Raw genomic sequence first — 13,276 nt, 5'->3', positions numbered from 1 at the left:
AGGGTGCGGTGTTGTTGCTTGCAGCGCGCAGGCCGCGGAGCATCGCGCTCAGGTGATGAAGAGCGCGTCGCGCACCCGGCACAGGAGCCAGCCGCCGCCGGACGCCTCCATTGTTTGACCACGCCAGGCCGGCCCTGCCCAGGTGAGCTGGCCGCGGCGGCACCCCTCCTGCGCGGCCTGCAGGCCGGCCGCTCCCGGCGGGACCCGCTGCAGCCCTCGCCTGCCCCTGCCTCTGGTTAACTCGCGGTGCCCCCTCCCCGACGTTTTTCCTTCCGGATTAGGCTGCCGTGTCGCCCGGCCAGCTCACCCCGCGTCCCCGCAAAACTCAGCTCCTTTGTGAGACCTTTCTTGCCCAACTCTACCAACTAAATCGAATCTCTCCAGCAGAGTCTGCTCCGTATGGGCGAGCTGCTAGTTTGATAACTGGCTGTCTTATCGCAACAAAGGAGTCCTGGTATTGAAAAAACTATTTCCAGGCTATTGCCTTCTAAAGGAACGTTTTGTGATACTTAAAACAGTTTATTGTTTTATCACGATCGAACTGTTTTTATGCATTTTGTCTTCTCTTTTAGAGGGGACCCCTAATCCCTTTGTAGACGCAAAGCTTTTCAGAGCAGGGAAGTGTGACCTTGTTCAACCTACCGGTTAATTTAAAATTTAGAAATTAATTTTGGATTAGTAGAGTAGTTCATTTTCTTTGTACACACCGGTGTATCTCAAGAGATGGCAAGACTTTGACTATCACCACCACCCTCTGCAGATAAGGACTAGGATGTGTGTGCTGTGTGTCCTTCTGGCTTTTTAAAAATACTTGGAATCATCTTTGATTGTTTTAACAAGTATCAGCTAGCTAACATACTGTCTTTCAACTTCAGCATTATGTGCTTCAACTAATTTTTAAGAACTGCTGCATCATGTTCTGTAGTTTGGGTATACTGTAATTTATTCAGCCATTTCCCAGATTATGACAATCTATAAAGTTTTAGCTTGAAAAATAGCTTTATTTGGTGGTGGTTGTTCTCTGGTGAGATGCAGTTTTAGCGAAGGGAGAAATTTAGTGAAGGATGAAATTCTGTGCTAATTACGGAAAATAGACATTTATGGTGGAAGTTCCTGGGTTAAGAATCTACGTGTGGGAGCCTCCAGCCCTTCTGTGATACTACTTACAGGTCCTGTGACCTTGGGAGAGGACAATTACTCCAATCCTCAGTTTTCTATAAACCCGTGTTAATACTGCTCTCTCTGCTTCACAGAGTTCAATGATACCATGGGAAAGTGCTTGGTAGAACCCGAGGTCGTAAACAAAGATTGGTTTTATTAGCCTTTCCAATCCAAAAATTATCAATTTGCAGTATGATTTTTTTTGTCATGTTTGTATCAGAATACTAGAGATGGCAACTTTGAATGATTTTTTAATTTATGGTTTTGCTATAACTGATTTTTGTCGAATACTGGTAATGCTAAAGATTCCTTAAAGAATATTTGGCAAATCACATTTTTCCTAGCGCTTTTTTTTTTTTTTTTTAAGTTGTCAACGGACCTTTATTTTATTTATATATATGCAGTGCTGAGAATTGAGCCTGGGCCTCACACATGCTAAAGCATTCACAACCCCAGCCCCCTAGTGCTTTAACATGCCTTTAAAAAAAAAAAAAAAAAAAAGTGAGGCATGTAAATTAGTTGACTGAATCAATGTTATTAGCAAATTAAATGCTTGATAAAACTTCTATTGTAATAGTTAAAAAACATTTTCTGATGATGTAGATTGTACACACTAAAGCTAATCTGAGTCTGGCAGCAGCAGACTCAGATTAGCTTTAGTGCTTCTTCAAGGGAAAAAGAAATGACTTCTTACTGAGTTTGTAAGCACTATCACATCATATCATCAATTTAAATTTTGATGAAATGATTTGATAGCTACACAATTAATGGCTTTGTAGATATTTTCCTTTCACACACACACACACACCTGTGGTATGGCCAACAAAATCAACTCATCCCTGCCCTTTTGAAATTAGGGCTGTTCAGAAATGAATCTCACAACTGCACTTCTGCTCACAAAGTGGTATCCTGAGAGGCTTGGGTAGTACCAGCTGTGAGAGAGGATGAAAATGGGTACTGCATCTTAGATTGGGGAGGGGGACCCAGGAAAGACTTGTGCAAAAATAAAATTAAGCTGAAGTTTGAAGGGCGAGTGGGCGGTTTGTGTCAAGTGATGTAGGGGATAATTTTCCAGGCAGAGGAACAGCATGTGGGAAGGCCCTGAAGGGGGAAAAAACTTTGCCCATTCCAGGAACTGAAGGAACAACTGTGGATAGATTCTAGTGGGTGAGGGGGGAGAGTGGCTAGGCATGGGGCCAGATCATGTAGGGTCTTGTAGGACAGGTTAGGGATGTTGTGTTTTATCCAGAACATAATGAGAAACCATTAGAAAGGTTGGGTTTTAAGCAGGGGAGTGACATAATCAGATTTGCATTTTTAAACAACCACTCCAGTTGCCACATGCAGAATGTGGGGGTGTGAGTGGAGCATGGAAGTGGGAAGAACACGCAGACTACTTCACAGACCTATCTAGAGGAGTTGTGTCCTATTTCTTGGACTTTATAATGAAGTCACGCTACCACCTATGGTTTAGTCAAAATAGATGTTTGGTTTAAAAAAACAAAACCCCCTCATTTCTTACTCTAAAAAGGCAGGACTAAATAAAAGTAGGAATAAACAGATACTTTTTAAATGTACTGAAAAAGTGCACATAAGCATGAAATCAGTTGTCCACACTTAAAACAAAAACTGTCAGAAAATCAAGTTAAAAATTAGAACATTGTTTAATAAGTTTTGACAAAGCCATAACACAAGTGAAGTAAAGATGTAAAATGAAAAAGAAATATTTGTAGACACTGTTGACTAGGGAAACGTGCCTGAGTCTGCAGTGCATGTATAAAATTCATAGTTGAATATCCAAAGTAACCCAGCAGAGAATAAAACAAAAGAAACAGAAAATGAACTCTGGCCACATTTCAACAACAATAAAAAAAAAAAAACAGTGAAGCATGTAGGTAATGTGGATGCAGCCTACTGAGGAAATACTGTCTGCATAGAGGTGGTCATAAAGTATCCTGAATGACTTGAAGGAATGTTTTTGACGTAAAGAGAGGCCACATTCCTGGAAGTGATGTTTAAATGTCATGGAGATGGCCATTTTGGGGTGAACTTAATAATTATGAGTACTGAGGTGGGTATTTATGAGTATTTAAACACCACAGAGCCATATTCACCACATCAGCTTCATCCTGACTTTATTAGATTATCTGTACAGGTCACTGAAACCTGCGCTCACCCCAGAAATAACCTATTTTATATGGAAATCTAACACATGATAAGTCATGAGTGCCCCCTAAATCTGAAGAAAACAGAAGTCCCTATCAAACATCTGAAAGGAGGAGACCTGTACACTCAGCACAGACTTTGTAGTTAGTTGTACAATTGGAGACTTAAATAAGGAAACAAATCTCTATCTTACGAGTGTCATGAGAGTGAGAAACAATGGAGAAAATATAACAAAAAAAAAATGTATTCCACTACATAAAAAGTAAAAGTTCAGAAGAAAAGGAAAACAAAACCCTACACAAAAAAAAGTTACCACAAAATCAGAAAATACTTGTGTCAATAAGCAAATGATCTTTAATATAATATATAAAGTCCTATCTTACAAACAATTGGTAATTACTATTCAGAAGAGTTAGATTCTATTCTCAATAGCAACAAGACTAGAAGATAATAAGACCAAAGCATGAATGAACTAAAACTTTATGCAGAACATTAAAATCTTATTTAAATGATTTAAAAGTTAACCTGAGTAAATGGGCAGCCCTTGCAAGGAATTCATGATATTCTTGTAGGAGAATGAGATAATATGAAGGAAGTCTATTGCGGCATCATTTGTAATGAGGAAAAATAAAAACCAACTACCATAAATTTTGGTGCTGCTATACTTTGGAATATTACATAGTTTTTAAAAAGAGAGGCAGTCTTGAACGTATTGACATAGCCTGGATGGATGTCTATAATATACTATAGAGCCCCCACAAAATAAGTTTAATTCTGTTTTTTGTAAGATACAAATGTTATGTATGTTATATCTGAATAAAAAGGAAAAGGTCTAGAAGAATCCTTGGAAAAGCATTACTAGTGATTACTTCTAGGGGAAAGCATAGTTTATTTCATATGCTTTAGCATTGTTTTAGCGCTTTTTTTGAACAAGCATTTAAATAGGAAAAAAAAGCTACGTTCAAAAGACGTAGAATTATTTTTAAGGGTAATTGATTCCCTAGCCACTAAAAATGTTCATGAAGAAAATACATTAAAATAGTTGTGACAGTGTTAAGTTGGAGAAAATCAGGATAAATAGCTGTATACGTGATGTATTAAACAAAAGTCCCAACAACCTTCCAGTAAAACCTATGAATGGGGGACTTGGGTTGTAACTCAGTAGTAGAAGGCTCTTACCTCGTACATGTGAGTTGCTGGGTTTGATCCTCAGCACCACATGAAAATAAAGGGGTGTGTGTGTGTACACAGACACAATTTGTAGAAAATTTGTTAGACTATTAAGAGTACTCAACAGGATTGACAGATACAAGATAGGTACAAGATATCTTGCATGTATTTATGTAGACATAAATAGACGGGTAAACTAATGAAAAATTATGGAATGGGATACTTCTATAAAGTATGAGGTTAAGTATGTCCAACTGCAAATAAAATAATATTTTTAAAAAACCTGTGAATGGAACATGTCTAGAAGAAAGTAGATGAGAATCTTAAGAATTGTGAGCTTTGGGTGGTAGAAAATTGGTGATTTAAATAATCTGCTTTTTTATATTTATTGAGATCATATCTATTACATTTATAACAGAACCTATGTATAATTTTATGTGTGCACTTTTTCAAAGCCACATAGAGGGGCTGTGGTTGTAGCTCAGTGGCAGAGCACTTGCCTAGCATGTGTGAGGCACTGGGTTTGATCCTCAGTACCACATAAAATAAAGGGATTTTGTCCATCTACAACCAAATAAAATAAAAGCCACATAGATAACTTTGTAAATTACACTGAAAGCAGGATCCATTGAAAAATTTTAAGCAGCGTAGAAAAATATCATTAGCATGGATAATGAATTAGGAGGAAGTAAGACTTGGGGAGGAAGATAGTGGTAGCCTGAGTTAAAACTGAGACAAAATAAGTGGAGCTAGTGGCATGGTTAGAAAGGACTTCAGGAAGTAGAGTCATGGGACCTTAGGATAGGGAGGGAAGGTTAAGCATTACTAGTGATTACTTCTAGGTTTCTGGCTTGGGCAGTTGAAGAGACAGAGGACCCACTTACTATAGTTGAGATTATAGTAGGCTTTCTTGAGGAAATGACAGATTAAGTTTTAGACATACTGAGTTTATAAAGAATTTACAGGATATGTAGGTTCTTCCTGAAGGTAATTTATAAAGAATGATTTTATTGTGCATATATGTATTTTGCTATATGAATGACTGGAAGCAGTATGTAGGTCATTATTGGAATCATTGTTACTATGCGGTAAATTTTTTTTTGAAACATAATTATACATTTGTAAACTGTTTAAGATTGAGGCATGTCTGTCCAGCAGAGATTGCACTGTATCTGAGGTCTTTCACAACTGCATGACTCTGGCTACTTGGATTGCCTTTGTGGTGCACCGGGCGAGGCTGCTGCCTCTGTAAACAGATGGTGGAGATTTTGGGGGCATTAGTGGTCCTGTCATTCATCCTGTTGTCAGAGTACTACTAATTGGAGTGATTTCTCTTAGTGTTGGAAGGTGGCCAGGAAATAGGCAGAGTGGTTAGTGCCCTGGCCCCTTACTTCCATGTGGAAGTGACCACATGGCTGTTAGAAGTATGGATAGAGATTTTGGAGTGGTTCATTGTCCTTGCCACATGACTGGGAAACGGTAGGCTTGCAGAGCAGAATGAGATGCTGGAGGCAGAGCTGGGGCATGTTTACCTTAAAGGACAAAGTAAGGAGAAGGTAGGGAAGAACCTGCCTGCAAAGGTAACAGAGGTTCATGAGAGAGGAACAAGGATGTCTTGACTGGAGAGTACTTGGTTGAAAAGTAAAACCCATTTGAGATGGTGTAAATGTAAGGGGTTTTTGAGTAATACAGCTTGGAATTCTTTAAAAAAAAAAATTTTTTTTTTTTTTAATGGTACCAGGGATTGAACCCAGGGGTACTTCACCACTGAGCCACATCCCTAGTCTTATTTTATATTTTATTTGGGTGTGGAGTCTTACTGAGTTGCTTAGTGCCTTGCCGTTACTGAGGCTGGCTTTGAATTCACGATCCTCCTGCCTCAGTCCTTCTGAGTTGCTGGGATTATAGGCGTGCACTACCAAGCTCAGCATGGAATCCCTTCTTGACTGGACCTATGAGGGTTGGACATCAGCAGGGTTGGTGTGGCTGTACTCTGTGTGTCTTCTCGCTTTTCCTATTCACTACCTGTCTGCTCTGTGCTTTTGCTCCTCCTGCTGCATGTGACCCTAGAGTGGCCACTCTGGAAGGCCATCCCGAGTCTGTCACTCCTACCAGCCTTCTTCATAGACCAAGTCTTTTCACTTCCTAATTCTAAATTCTCAGGGTAGAGAATCTGAATGGCTCAGTTTAGCTTCTGCATTCCTGCTCTTGGGTTCACTGTTGTGGGGTGAAACACAGTTTCCCTTAGTGTTCATGAACCTGACCAGAAGGGAATGACAGGAAGATGCTGAAGAGGTCTCCTGGAAGTTAGGAGGAAGTTTCAAGGATGGTCAGGAGCAATTGTTTTAAGTGGCCCAGAGATGTAAAAAGGGAGCAGGAGTGAAATGAGATTTGGCAGATTGAAATCATTTAGCCCAGGTTTGAAGTGGTGCCACACCAGGTCCTTGCAGGAGAGTCACCAGGTAACTGATGGCAATGGCAGGCTCATTGTACAGAAAACTGAATTGTTGTTTTTTTTTTAATGAAATTTAATTTTGGAAATATAATGGGAGCATTCCATTTATACTTTAATTTTAAGAAGGCATGTTTTGTATTGCTTTCTAAAACTAATGCAGTAATATACCTTTAACTCTGGAGCATGCGGCAGTGTCTGCTGTGTCACCTGATAGACATTCAGTAAAGCTCTTTTAGAGCTCATTTATTTTTCATAGCCCTGCAAGTTCATAAAATAGTCATGGCTTATTTCCACATCTTATTTTGCAGCATGTTCCAAGGTATTAGGAAAGAGTTTGTGAGGAAGCAGGCCTGTCTCAAAGATGATAGTTCTGCCTTTTAAGTTAATAGTAAAACAATTAATAAAAAGACTTGGAACCCTCTTTTTTTCTGCAGAGTAAATGTCCTTATGGCCCTCGGGCTGTCAGAATCATTTTAGATTTTGAAATTTTCATGTAGGATTCCTCTTGTTAGAGTTAAGAATATTTCACTTTTTCAGAGGACTCAGCATTGGCCAGGAAAGGTCAGATTACTTAGTTCACTGTGATTCATTTACTTATTACTGTGTCATTATGATAGGATTAGGACCTTGCGATGAGGCTTAGATTCACAGAACAGAGAACCTGCACAGACCAGGTTGCACAGATTTCCATGATGCAAGGCAGCTAGTTAGAGGTAGCGATCCATTGTTAAATTCATTTCATGTTCCAAGACCTCAGTGTAAACCCCCAGAGCTAGTTTCTGAGCCAGTGTTGGAGTGCCCTCTGGAGGCACAGGGAACACTCAAGTTTTTTGTAAAAACCAAAGTCGAGACTCGCATGTGAGATGGAAGCAGAGAAGAGCTGGGGCCCAGGAGCTTGCCAGGCAGACTGAGAATGCAGTGAGGGTAGAACAAGGAGGCAAAGAGTGTGGCCAGCAGTATCCAGTGAGATGTAGAACAGAAAGTGCCCTTGGATGGGTCAAGAGGAAGCCAGTACTGGGAGGAATGTCAGTGGTGTGATGAATAGGAAATGAAATAGTAGAAACCAGGAAAGTCAGTCTTTAAAAGGCCTGTTGGGGTCAGTGGGGGAGGAAGAGTATGGCAGCTAAAGAAGGCATAGGATCAAGTGTGGTTTTTATGTAGTGTTTTGCATTGTGCTGAAGGGACAAAACAAGATGAAAGGTGTGGGGTGGGGGAGGAGAGAGTTGTCTGAGGCATTCCTCACCTGGGAGACTTGGTGGGGGAAGAGATTGCTTCCCCAGGGGCTCTACAAGTGGTGGAGTAGGGATTTCCTATTCACTGTGGTATAATGGGAAATGTTTTTGATGGCAGACAGAGGTGCAGGTGAGAAGGCAAGACTGGCATGTGAGGGTGTGATCTTCTCATCACATGCTAGCATCTTCTTTGTTGAGCTGAGAACTGGACTCATAACTGACCTTTAGAGGATACCTGTATTTAGGAGTAGGAATAAAAGAAATGATAAAAGCACTGAGCAAGGCCAGAGAAGAAGGGAGAATGTGTTGAATTGGGCCACAGACATATAAACTGGGAGTCAGAAGGATGTGAGGAATGGCCTTGAGATTTGACAAGGGGAAAGCCATGTTGAGCAGTTTTGTAGAAGTGACTGGTGGGGTGCATCAACAGGGCGCATGGGAGGCACATAGACTGTGCTCACGGAGAAGCTGAGCATCTAGCTGAAGCCACCGGGGTCAGGAGCTGGCTGTGGAGGACAACTGGAGAGTGAATCTGTGCATATCCTTAGCATAGTCTGCATGGCTAGAGAAAGGAAGATGATTGCCTTTTGGTTTTTAACACCATTATCTCGGAGTATAAGATCTATGTTTTGTAACTTTTCTGCTACCTCCTGTTTTTTTTCAGGTTGAAAAACTGGGGAGTTGGTTTCTAAGTCAGCCTGTTCAGGTTTTGTTTTGTTTGTTTGTTTTCTGGTTCTAGGGATTGAGCCCAGGACACGTTACCACAGAGTCACATCTCCAGGCCCTCTTCCTCCTCTTATTTTGTTGCAGGGTCTCATTAAGTTGCTCAGGCTTGCAACTTGTGATCTTCCTGTCCCTGTCTCTCAACTAGCTGTACAGGCATGCACCACCATGCCCAGCCCAGCCAGCTCAGTGTTGAGGGGTAATGCCTGCTGTGTAAGGTGTGCTCTCACACAGGGCCAGCTTAGCCTAGATATGGCCCCTGCCCTGGGACTGGTATGAAGACCTTTACCATATCATACTAAACTTAAGAAAATCCCCCACATTTCCTATACAGTTAGCTTCTGTAGAACTATATGAGTTAAACTTTATTTGACATTTATTAACTCTTGATTTTGCAAATTTTGTTTGCATTTTCTGTCCAGTAAATTTCATTTTAAAGTCTACAGCATCAGGTCTTGAGATGCTCATAGGCCCTAGGGACTGTGCCTATTGCCTGGGGATAAGACATCCCTGTCCTGTTGGGAAGCAGACCCTAGGCTATGTCTAGGCTGGTCTGGCAGGGGAGGACTTGCTAGGAACCTGCTTGTTTGTGGGGCCAGAGAGTCTCCTGGGAAACCTTCATCCAAGGGGGAGTGGAAATAACAGTTGTAGTTAGAGAATCTTTGTTGTTGTTGAAAGAAATGGATTCATTCAGACTGCTTTAAGAAAAAGGGATTTGGGGCTGAGGTTGTGGCTCAGTGGTAGAGTACTTGCCTAGCCTGGGTGAGGCATTGGGTTCGATTCTCAACACCACATATAAATTAATAAATAGATAAAAGTCCATCAACAACTAAAAAAAATTTAAAAAAAAGGGGGGGGGGATTTGTTGTAAGGATGCATGTGGACTAGGAAGCCATCAGGAAAGAGGGCAGTTCAGAGGCAGCCTCAGGCTCTTCCAGGGACAGTAGGTCTCTGTGGCATCTCTTTTCTTTGTCTTGCTTCTCTTGCTACCATTGGGCTCATTTTTTCCTACTCTGTATGTTTTTTCTCTACCTTAGCCTCTCTTTCCTGATGGGCTGTCCTTCCTTTTGACTTTGGTGTGCTGTGATTTCTTGTGACCTCTTCAGTCTTTTTGTATATCACAGCCTTTCAGCTTCATCTCACAGCTGATCATCTCATTCTCTCAGGATTGTTTAGATTCCTCAGAGAGAGAGAGTGTCTGATTTTGTTTTGCTTTTATTATTGTTCAGAGCACATAGTAGTTCTTAGCTAAGCTCTTGAGTCTTGGTCTCATAAATTGTCATATGGCCCCTGCTAGCCTGGGTCTACCTTAAAGCTGAGGCAGTTCTCATTAGTAGGGTTTATATGCCCATAGGCACCGTAATTGGCATTCTCTGTAAGGAGAAAAAACCCTGGCCTAGTATCAAAACCATTTGAAATTCTTCCACATGTATTCTTGCCCTTTTAAAATATATCCTACTAATAGCTTTATTCTAAGATAACCCTTTGTTCCCACAAAGAAACACTGATCCATAAATATGTTTAAAGCATTTTCACTCTTCCATTTTCTTTCTCTTTACTCTCTAACTGTGCAGGGCTGCTCAGTGTAGTCTGAAACCCTCTCATATTAGTGATTTCTGCTGCAAATGATTTAGCAACTTCAGATAATCTTTAGCAAGTTGGAGAGTTATTATTATTCTTTTTAGTGGTACTGGGAATTGAATATAGGAGTGCTCTGTCACTGAGCTACATCCCTGGCCCTTTTTATTTTGAAACAGGGTCTCATTAAGTTCCCTGGGCTAGTCTTGAACTTGTGACTCAGATCTTTTATGTATTACTGTCCTCCAAAGTTCCAGGAAGCTATATATATAGCATACAGTGATTCAGCACCATTCCCAGATTTACAGCATTTAGGGAAACAAGTAAATGTCCTATCCAAATGTAAACATGGCAGCAGTTTTGATACCTAGGTCCCTTAATATATTGTACCTCCCAAGGAAGAATTGAGTTACCAAACTTTAAAAATAGACTTTGAAATCTGTACCCAAACAACTCTGAGTCATAGAATGTGGCAGAGAAGGAGGTAGTGGATGAAATAAAGCAATGATAATGATAGCTCATCTATGTTGAGCCCTTAAAATTTGGTAGCACTGTGTTTTTTTTTTTAATATTTATTTTTTAGGTATAGTTGGACATAATACCTTTATTTATTTATTTTTATGTGATACTGAGAATCGAACCCAGGGCCTTGCACATGCTAGGTGAGCGCGCCACTGCTGAGCCACAACCCCAGGGCTGGTAGCACTGTTTTTTTTTTTTTTTAAGTACTGATGCATTCATTTATTTAATCCTTCAACTACCTTAAAAGATTTGATGCCTTTGTGATCTCTGTTAATTCCATTTTGACCTTTTAGGTGAAAGTCACACAGCAAGGATGGTCAGGCCTGCCTGTGAACCCATTCTGTCTCATTTGTCTCCTTTAGTGCTCCTCTTGCCTGTAGAGTCAGTGACAAAACACTGCTGACTTTTTGCTCCCTGGGACTCTAAGCCAGTCGGAGTCAGACATCCAATACCCACCAACCTACATCTTGTTTTGAATAAAATTCCCATCAGGAGGCTCATTGTGATACTAGGATTCCTATATTTTGAAAGTTGCACAGACTGCCTGGATTTCCCTTTCCATGATTTCTCAGATGTTTGCATCCCTTCTTTGGTTTTCTATCCTTTGAATCCTATACATTTATATAAACCCCAATTGTAAATGGTTCTGTCCTGTCTTGTGAGTGAATAGACTGTTCGTAATGGCCAGTTCTTCAAAATACCTTGGGATCCCAAACTCTCCATAATGTAAACCTGCTTTTTTTCTCTGCATCTCTCCCATCCAGCAGGATCCTCAGGCTGGAGGAAGTCGCCTGCTCTCGCACCCTGCATCCACTGTGGGCCCTGCCTCTGCCTCCTCTTCTGGAATGTCTTGAGGGTTCTGATTCCTGTCACTGTGGTAAGTTTCCCCTTATTTCACCATTTGTCTGAGATGGAGAATCCCCTTCACACGTTTTGAACTAAAGCTGATTGTCCTTGGGTTTTTCCTTTCTCCTTAGCCCTCCCCACCATCTCCTTAATTTTTAGCAGTGCTCTCAGGTTAGGGAGGAGGAAACTCCCAGACCTCATGCTTTTCCTTAACTTCCCTTCATTTGACTTTCATTCCAAGGATGGCAGAAGCACTGTTGCCCTGCCTCTTTGTCCAGAACTTCATTTTCTTCTTTTCACACAAACCATTAGTTACTAAGCTTTGCCCCATTTTCCTTTGTTATCTTGGAGGCTTTCCTTGCTTTCTAGATCTTATGCCATCTCCTATTTCCTTGTTTCTCTCTTTACTGAGATAGCAAAATGTTTTTTAAAAGCTGTTTGTTGCTCCATAAATTTCTGGTGTTTTTCCCAAAGCTTGAACAGTGGCCTTTTCTAAATATGGGTTCCTGAAAACCATCTCACCTGGGGAATGTGGTGGTACATCAGCCCCTATGTGAGCTCGATTCTGAGAACTGTCATGTACCCAGCACAAGTATCTTTTTTTCCTGTTTTCTTTTGAGCTTCTGGATCTGTGATCCTTTTTTTAATGATCCTCATCCCCTTTGACTCAAGAAGACAACTTGTATCTAATGTGGGACAGGCTTGTTCATCTGATCTTGCTGAGATGCAGAATGCATAGTTGAATACTCTTTCCAGGCCCAGCTAGAAAACTTGGGAAAGGGAAAACTGTCTCTCCCAAACCGTCTGCCTTCGGTGGGAGCATGCCGTTTGTCCTCTATTCTTCCACTGCCAGAGGTGGGTTTCTTAGGCCCTTGATGTCTCCCTTCCCTGACTTCACTCTCTACCGGTGAGAATTGACTCAGTGAGGTAAAGGACATTTCTGTGGCCTCTGTCTTAGTGGGACCAACGGTGCCAAGTTGGAAGGTTAAATCCACATGGATGTGTGTTTTCTTCCCTCTCTCCTGGCTTGCGTGACTGAGTGGTAAGGCATAGTCTGCTCCTGAAGGGAAAGTCTGGTCTGCCCTCTCTGTTCAGGTGTCCTGGATGGGTTTTCAGGTGATGCCTTGTTTGGAAGATGGGAGCAAGTGTGGCCTGGCATAATGTTCTCTGTCTCTTTTACTTTCTGTCTCTGTTCTCTTCCTGTCCTGACTTGGGAACTCTTGGCCTAGGCTTTATTCCAGGTGTTAAGACTGAAGGTTCAGGTCTAGAATTTTATGAATTCCTCTTCGTGCCTGCCAGTTATATATATTGGTCTCAAGCTCAAGGTTGCATCTAACATAGGAAAAACGGTTTTCCACATGAATTTGCTTAGCACAGGAGTGCTGCACTGGGAATTGGATTCATGGGCCCAGCTAATTACTAG

At 41.2% G+C, this 13,276-nt stretch overlaps 1 protein-coding gene across 3 annotated transcripts in view; it reads left to right on the top strand.

Annotated features, from left to right (window-relative positions):
- Positions 1 to 18: 18 nt before the first annotated feature.
- The window catches only part of Znf664 (zinc finger protein 664), a 34,521-nt gene continuing 21,263 nt past the window's right edge, over positions 19 to 13,276 (top strand). Inside the window, exons 1-2 of one of the 3 annotated variants that reach the window (XM_015502401.2) lie at positions 19 to 142; positions 11,775 to 11,884. The gene's annotated coding sequence lies outside the window, so the exon portion shown is untranslated. Of the gene's footprint in view, positions 143 to 11,771; positions 11,885 to 13,276 lie in introns of all 3 variants that reach the window. The other 2 variants (XM_015502400.2, XM_048785496.1) reach the window with 2 other exon arrangements.

This window comes from Marmota marmota, unplaced genomic scaffold (genome assembly GCF_001458135.2).
Source record: "Marmota marmota marmota unplaced genomic scaffold, marMar, whole genome shotgun sequence".
Taxonomy (NCBI): domain Eukaryota; kingdom Metazoa; phylum Chordata; class Mammalia; order Rodentia; family Sciuridae; genus Marmota; species Marmota marmota.
This window is presented reverse-complemented; position numbering and strand designations above follow the sequence as displayed.